The sequence below is a fragment of the Chiloscyllium plagiosum genome, chromosome 39 (genome assembly GCF_004010195.1).
Source record: "Chiloscyllium plagiosum isolate BGI_BamShark_2017 chromosome 39, ASM401019v2, whole genome shotgun sequence".
Taxonomy (NCBI): Eukaryota; Metazoa; Chordata; class Chondrichthyes; order Orectolobiformes; family Hemiscylliidae; genus Chiloscyllium; species Chiloscyllium plagiosum.
In genome coordinates this window covers 15,841,650-15,848,698 of record NC_057748.1, presented here as the reverse complement: position 1 = coordinate 15,848,698, position 7,049 = coordinate 15,841,650, and the positions used below count along the sequence as shown (strand labels likewise).

At 47.5% G+C, this 7,049-nt stretch overlaps 1 protein-coding gene across 1 annotated transcript in view; it reads left to right on the top strand.

Moving 5' to 3' along the window:
• Positions 1–10: 10 nt before the first annotated feature.
• LOC122542273 (toll-like receptor 13) overlaps positions 11–7,049 on the top strand; it is a 14,773-nt gene continuing 7,734 nt past the window's right edge. Inside the window, exon 1 of the mRNA XM_043679848.1 lies at positions 11–109. The gene's annotated coding sequence lies outside the window, so the exon portion shown is untranslated. The remainder of the gene's footprint in view (positions 110–7,049) is intronic.

The window sequence follows — 7,049 nt, the reverse complement described above, 5'->3', positions numbered from 1 at the left end:
AGACCAAGGTACAGGGGAGAAACACTGCAAGGCCCTCTCTCTTTCAAACATCCTCTACGTGTGGTGTCAGTGCTCCATGATTCTAGCGATTCAATCCAGGCCAGACTGGGTAAGGACAGCAGATTTCCTTCACTTACCAGACATCAGTAAACCTAATGGGTTTTTCCAACAATCATAGTCATCAGACTGATGCTTCCTGTCAAGTCCAGATTTTAGTCATTGATTGCCTCAGCTCGCCGAGATTCGATCCCAAGACTCTCAGGCATCACGGTTCCAGAGATGTGACTGCTTTACCGTCTCCTCTCGGAAGAAACATAGACAGGCTGCTTAAGAAGGCGTTCAGCACCTTTATGGCTCAGACCATTGAGTATAGGAGTTGGGACGTTATGTAGAGGTTATACAGGATGTTGGTGAGGCCTTTTCTGAATCCAAGTCCCGTCACCCTGTCATCGAAAGGATAGTATTAAGCTCGAGAGGGTTCAGAAGAGATTTTCGAGGGTATGGAGGGTTTCAATTAAGGAGAGACAAGATAGGCTGGAGCTATTTTCCCTGGAGCGTAGGAGGTTTGAGGGGTGACCTTACAGAGGTTTATAAAATCATGAGGGGTATAGATAAGGTGAATGGCCAGGTGTCTTTTCCCTAGGGTGGGGGACGAGAGGGCACATTTTCTAAGGTGGGAGGGGAATTTTTTTTAAAAAAAGAACATATGAGGCAATTTTTTTTTTACGCAGAGTGTGATTTGTGTGTGGAATGAATTTCCAGAGGAAGTGGTGAATGTGGCTGCTGTTACAACATTTAAAAGACATTTCGCTAAGTACATGAACGGGAAAGGTTTGGAGGGATATGGGCCAATCACGCGCAGATTAGTTTGGGATTACAGTCGCCGTGGACTGGCTGGACTGTTTCCGTGCTTACCATGATGCGGGGGAACCAGTGTTGGACTGGGGTTGACAAAGATCGCACAACACCAGGTTATAATCCAATGGGTTGATTTGGAAGCACTAGCTTTCGGAGCACTGCTCCTTCATCAGGTAGCTGTGGAGCAGGATCAGAAGACATTATCAATGGGGGAGAATTTTGCTCTAAATTCTTGTGTCTTATGATCTCTGCCACCTGATGAAGGAGCAGTGCTCTGAAGGCTCACCCTTTCAAATAAACCTGTTGGGCAGGAACCTGGTGTTGTGTGATTTTTAAGTGTTTCCCTGCTGAATGATACAGGACAGATGTCAGAGGTAGTTTCTTTACTCAGAGAGTGGTAGGGACGTGCCTGCAACAGTAGTATTGTATTGGATAGACATATAGATGAAAATGGAATAGTGTAGAATCTAAAATTTGAACTTAGGTTATTATTAGAAGCAACAAGTATATGTGGATTTTTTACTAACCACAAAATGGCTGTTCAATTTAAAAGAATTCAAGAAACTAGCTGAGAGTAGTGATTGAACCCGGTGAACTTGTACACTATTTTGCAGAATTCAAAGATAAGAGGACAATAGAGTTTTCATAAAATAAATACTGACACATTAACTGACCATTCAAACTAATGTTAAACTGCTACCGTGGCATAACAATTTATGTAAATAAGATTTATTTCCCAAGGAATACCATTGGATTAACCTGTTGTCAATCATGTCACCATGTTACAGTTGATTGGACTTTTCTTGATTTTCATTGGTTAAAAAGGCTTCCAATTGGTTTCGTAGGTCGGTGCAACATTGAGGGCCGAAGGGCCTTGCTGTGCTGTTATGTTCTATGTATGACTCTGTGACTACCAAGAGCACTAACTTCCTCACCCAAAAATTAGATTAGATTCTCTACAGTGTGGAAACAGGCCCTTCGGCCCAACAATTCCACACTGATCCTCTGAAGAGTAACCCACCCAGACCCATTTCCCTCTGACTAATGCACCATCACTATGGGCAATTTAGCATGGCCAATTCACCTGATCTGCACACCTTTGGAGGAAACCAGAGCACCTGGAGGAAACCCACGCAGACACGGGAAGAATGTGCAAACTCCACACAGACAGTCATCCAAGGCTGGGACTGAACCTGGGACCTGGTGCTGTAGGCCAGCAGTGCTAACCACTGAGCCACCATGCCACCCTTATGGATAAGGCTATTTTAGAATGAATAATGTGGAATGACTTCCGGGTCAGGGAATATGTTACAGCAGTAAGGGGGAAAGGTCATCTCGGAAGACTCTCCAATTAAAACTGGGTAAAATTTAAAAACTGTAAAGGAGCAATTACATTGATGGGACTGTACTATAGACCCCTCACACTCCAAGAGACGCAGAATGGAGCAGATATGTTGGCAAACTTAGGGAAGTGTAAAAGTAATAGGGTGGTGATTGTAGGGAGTTTCGACTAACCAACAGTACCTATAGTGTGAAAGGTTTAGAGGGAGCAGAGTTATTTTTTTAAAATGCATCCTGAAGAGCTTTATAAGCCAGTATATAAACGGCCTGACAAGACAAGGAGTGTTCCTGGACTTCATTTTTAGGCATCAACACCGAGCAAGTATTTTGCAGACAGCTCTGTTAGATGCAAGATTGGCATGGAAAAAAGGTCAAGAATGGGCCTGAGCTCAAACTTCTCGGCTGGCTGACTTTAATAAGATCAGATCATCATTTGGCCAAAGTGGACTGGGAAACAGATACCTTCTCTCTCAGAGCAGTGGGATCCATTCAAGAAAGAAACAGTACAAGGTCAACAGAGAGAAAGGATGAAGGGCTTTCGCCCAAAATGTCGATTCTCCTGCTCCTCGGATGCTGCCTGGCCTGCTCCACAGTTCAGCACCACACTCTCGACTCTGATCTGCAGTCCCTCACTTTCGCCACAGAGAAAGGATGGGACCATCAAATCCTGTGAACCCTGGGTATTGAGGGACATACAGCATTGGACAAAGAGAAAAGGGAGGTTTCCGGCAGACAGTGAGGCCTCGACACAACAGGAGACTTGGAGCATCACGGAAAGTATTCCATTTGCATGCATCGCTGCTTGTTATGTCAACTTCCCTGCACGGGATTGTCAGAAACTGCAGAGAGTTGTGAACACAACTAAATGCATGACGTAAGCCAACCTTTCCATCCACTGACTCCATCTGTACACACCACCGCCTCAGGAAGGCAGTCAACATCAGCAAAGACGTCTCCCACCCCGGTTATAATCTCTGCCAACAAAAAGCTTACAAAAAGATACAAAAGCTTAAACACACATACCGACCGATTCAAGAACAGCTCCTTCTCCGCTGCTGTTGTTAAACCGCTGTGTTGAGAGTGTGGCGCTGAAAAAGCACAGCAGGTCGGGGAGCATCCGAGGAGCAGGAGAATCGACGTTTCGGGCAATAAGCCCTTCCTGATCAAACGTCGAATCCCCCAGCTCCTCGGATGCTGCCTGACCTGCTGTGCTTTCCCCAGCGCCACATTCTCGACTCTACTCTCCAGCATCTGCAGTTCCCTCACCTTCTCCGTTATCAGACTTCTGACTCGACTTTCTCAGGCTTTAAATGTAATGCTGACCTCGCTCGTTGTGGGCGTTCCCTGCTGCCGCTAACATTGTATCCCTCGCCCTGTTCAATCAGCCTTACACAGTTTGTATGACACAGTCTGCCTGTACCACAGGCGAAACAAAACTTTGCACTGTCCCGAGTAGATGCGACAATAATAAATCAAATTAGATCTGTGTAGCCAGCGCAAGAGGGGACTTAAAAGGATTAGGGGAGCTACAAAGGACCTGAAAGGTAACTGGGAGGCAAATCCTAATTTGTTTTACCACATGTTACCAATAAAAAGAGAATTTTAAGCCCCATAGCAATAATTTGTCTGTGAAGCCAGAGGATGTAGGTTGGATTCTAAATGAATATTGGTATTCTCTACTGAGAGGGATGGTCTGGGTATAGAAATCATGTGATTCTGGTGAAGAAATTAGCGTAGACAGAGAGGGGAGGCTTAAAAGTGGGTAAATCTCCGTGCCTCGAAGACTGTGGTGCTGGAAAAGCACAGCCAGTCAGGCAGCATCCGAGGAGCAGGAGAGTTGACGTTTCAGGCATAATCACCTGCCTGATGAAGGGCTTGTGCCCGAAACGTCGATTCTCCTGCTCCTCGGATGCTGCCTGACCGGCTGTGCTTTTCCAGCACCACACTTTCTACCCTCATCTGCAATCCCTCCCTTTCTCCTAAACCTCCTCGGCGGGTAAGTGAGGCAAGAGAGGAAATAACCGGGCACCTACACACATTTTCACTTTTTAGATTAGATTAGATTCCCGACAGTGTGGCCCAACCAGTCCACACTGACCCTCTGAAGAGTAACCCACCCAGACCCATTTCCCTCTGACTAATGCACCTAACACTACGGGCAATTTCTTACGGCCAGTTCACCTGGCCCGCACATCTTTGCATTGTGGGAGGAAACCGGAGCACCCGGAGGAAACCCACGCAGACACGAGGAAAATATGCAAATTCCACACAGACAGTCGCTTGAGGCTGGGATCGAACCTGGTACTGTGAGGCAGCAGTGCTAACCACTGAGCCACCGTGTCTCATTTCCTCTGCGCCCGCAGAAATGATGCAGTAGGGCTGGAGGATAACTGACGTGGTGCCGTTGTTCGAGAAGGGAGTAAGGGATGAATCAAGAAACGATGGCCCAGTCAGTCTAACCTTGGTGTTGGGACAAGTTTGGATGAAATTCTGAGGGACAGAAATAACCTGGGTTTGGAGAGGTCGAGACTCATCAAGGACAGTCAGTACAGTTTTGTTAAGGGGAGATCATAGCTGACCAACTTCACTGAGTTTTTCAAATGGGGTGACCATGTTTGTACATGAAGGCAATGCTTCTTCCTCAATCCACTTGGATTTCGGCAAAGCTTTCGATAACGTCCTGTATGAGACACTGGTATGACTGTATGGGATCCATGGAAATTTGATCAATTGGATCCACAATTAACTGAGTGGCAAGAAAATATATTGGGTGCAATTCTGGTCTCCCTCCAATCGAAAGGATGTTGTGAAACTTGAAAGCGTTCAGAAAAGATTTACAGGGATGTTGCCAGGGTTGGAGGGTTTGAGCTATAGGGAGGGGCTGAGTAGGCGGGGGCTGTTTTCCCTGGAGTGTCGGAGGCTGAGGGGTGACCTTATAGAGGTTTATAAAATCATGAGGGGCATGGATAGGGTGAAAATCTTTTTTCCCTGGGGTGGGGGAGTCTAAAACTAGAGGGCATAGGTTTAAGGTGAGAGAGGAAAGTTATGAATAGGACTTAAGGGGCAACTTTTTCACCCAGAGGGTGGTGCGTGTCTGGAATGAGTTGCCAGAGGAAGTGGTGGAGACTGGTACAATTACAACATTCGGGTCATACAATCCCGACAGTGTGGAAACTGGCCAATTAGCTCAACAAGGAGAAAATGAGGACTGCAGCTGCTGGGAATCAGGGTCAAAAAGTGTGGCGCTGGAAAAGCACGGCATGTCAAGCAGCATCCGCGGAGCAGGAAGATCGACGTTTCGATCATGAGCTCTTCATCAGGAACGTCGATTCTCCTGCTCCCCAGATGCTGCCTGATCTGCTGTGCTTTTCCAGCACCACACTCTCAACATTTGGCTCAACAAGTCCACTCCGACCCTCTGAAGAATAACCTGCCTGGACTCATTCCTTCACCCAACATTTATCCCTGATTAATGCACCTAATCTGCACATCCCTGGCTGGGACAATTTAGCGTGGCCAATCCACCCTAACCTGCACATCCCTGGGCACTATGGGACAATTTAGGATGGCCAATCCACCCTAACCGGCACATCCCTGGGCACTACGGGACAATTTAGCATGGCCAATCCACCCTAACCTGCACATCCCTGGGCTCTACGGGACAATTTAGCATGGCCACTCCACCCTAACCTGCACATCCATGGGCACTATGGGACAATTTAGCATGGCCAATCCACCCTAACCTGCACATCCCTGGGCACTACGGGATATTTTAGCATGGCCAATCCACCCTAACCTGCACATCCCTGGGCACTACGGGACAATTTAGCATGGCCAATCCACCCTAACCTAAACATCTTTGGATTGTGGGAGAAAACCAGTGCACCTGGTGGAACTCCACGTAGACATGGAGGGAGAATGTGCAAGTTCGATGCAGACAGTCACCTCAGGCTGGAATCGAACCTGGGTCCCTGGCACCGTGAGGCAGCAGTGCTTACCATTGATGGGTACATGAATAGGAAGGGTTTAGAGGGATATGTGCCAAGTGCTGGAAAATGGGACTAGCTTTACCGAGGACATCTGTTCGGCACGGATGAGTTGGACCGAAGGGCCTGTTTCCAGGTTGTACAGCTCAAATGACTCCCCAGAGAAACCATGACCCATTCTCAAAAAAAGTCATTTCAAAACTCCAAGTAGGAAAGTGGCCTGTGCCCGAAACGTCGAATCTCCTGTTCCCTGGATGCTGCCTGACCTGCTGTGCTGTTCCAGCAATAAAGTTTCAACTTTGATCTCCAGCATCTGCAGACCTCACTTTCTCCCCCAAGTATATTTCATTGCTGCACAAAGACTCAGGGAGGATGAACCATCCAGAGAAGGCTACAGTAGTTAAGGATGGTATCAAATCAAAAAACAAGGCACATTACAATGCAGCAGTTTGGGCAAGTTCTAACTACAGCATAGGATGCCTTCATATCTGAGCCCCCGTTCAGCCAAGAATAGGGGCTCGTCTGCCTCAAGGTGAGGAGAAAGGAGATTTCAGTGAACCAAGCGGTTGTGACCAAGTGGCACTGCAGGCGATGACGTTCTTGGTGAGGAATGTGGGGGAGTAAGGTATTTGACGAGCTATGAGCAGGGGTGAGGGGCTGGGTGAAGCAAACTATCGAATAATAGTCTCGGCTCCACGTGAGTTAGTCTCTGTCCCGACTCGAGGTTGTTCCCAGGACTGTTTGCCTGGGAGAATGAGGTTGTGGCAGGAGCAGGCTGGGGTGGGGTTGGTGGGTTGTGCAATGAATGAAGGCAATGGATGGAAGGGGAGGGCGAGTGGGGTTTGGGGGGTGGGTTGGTGGAAG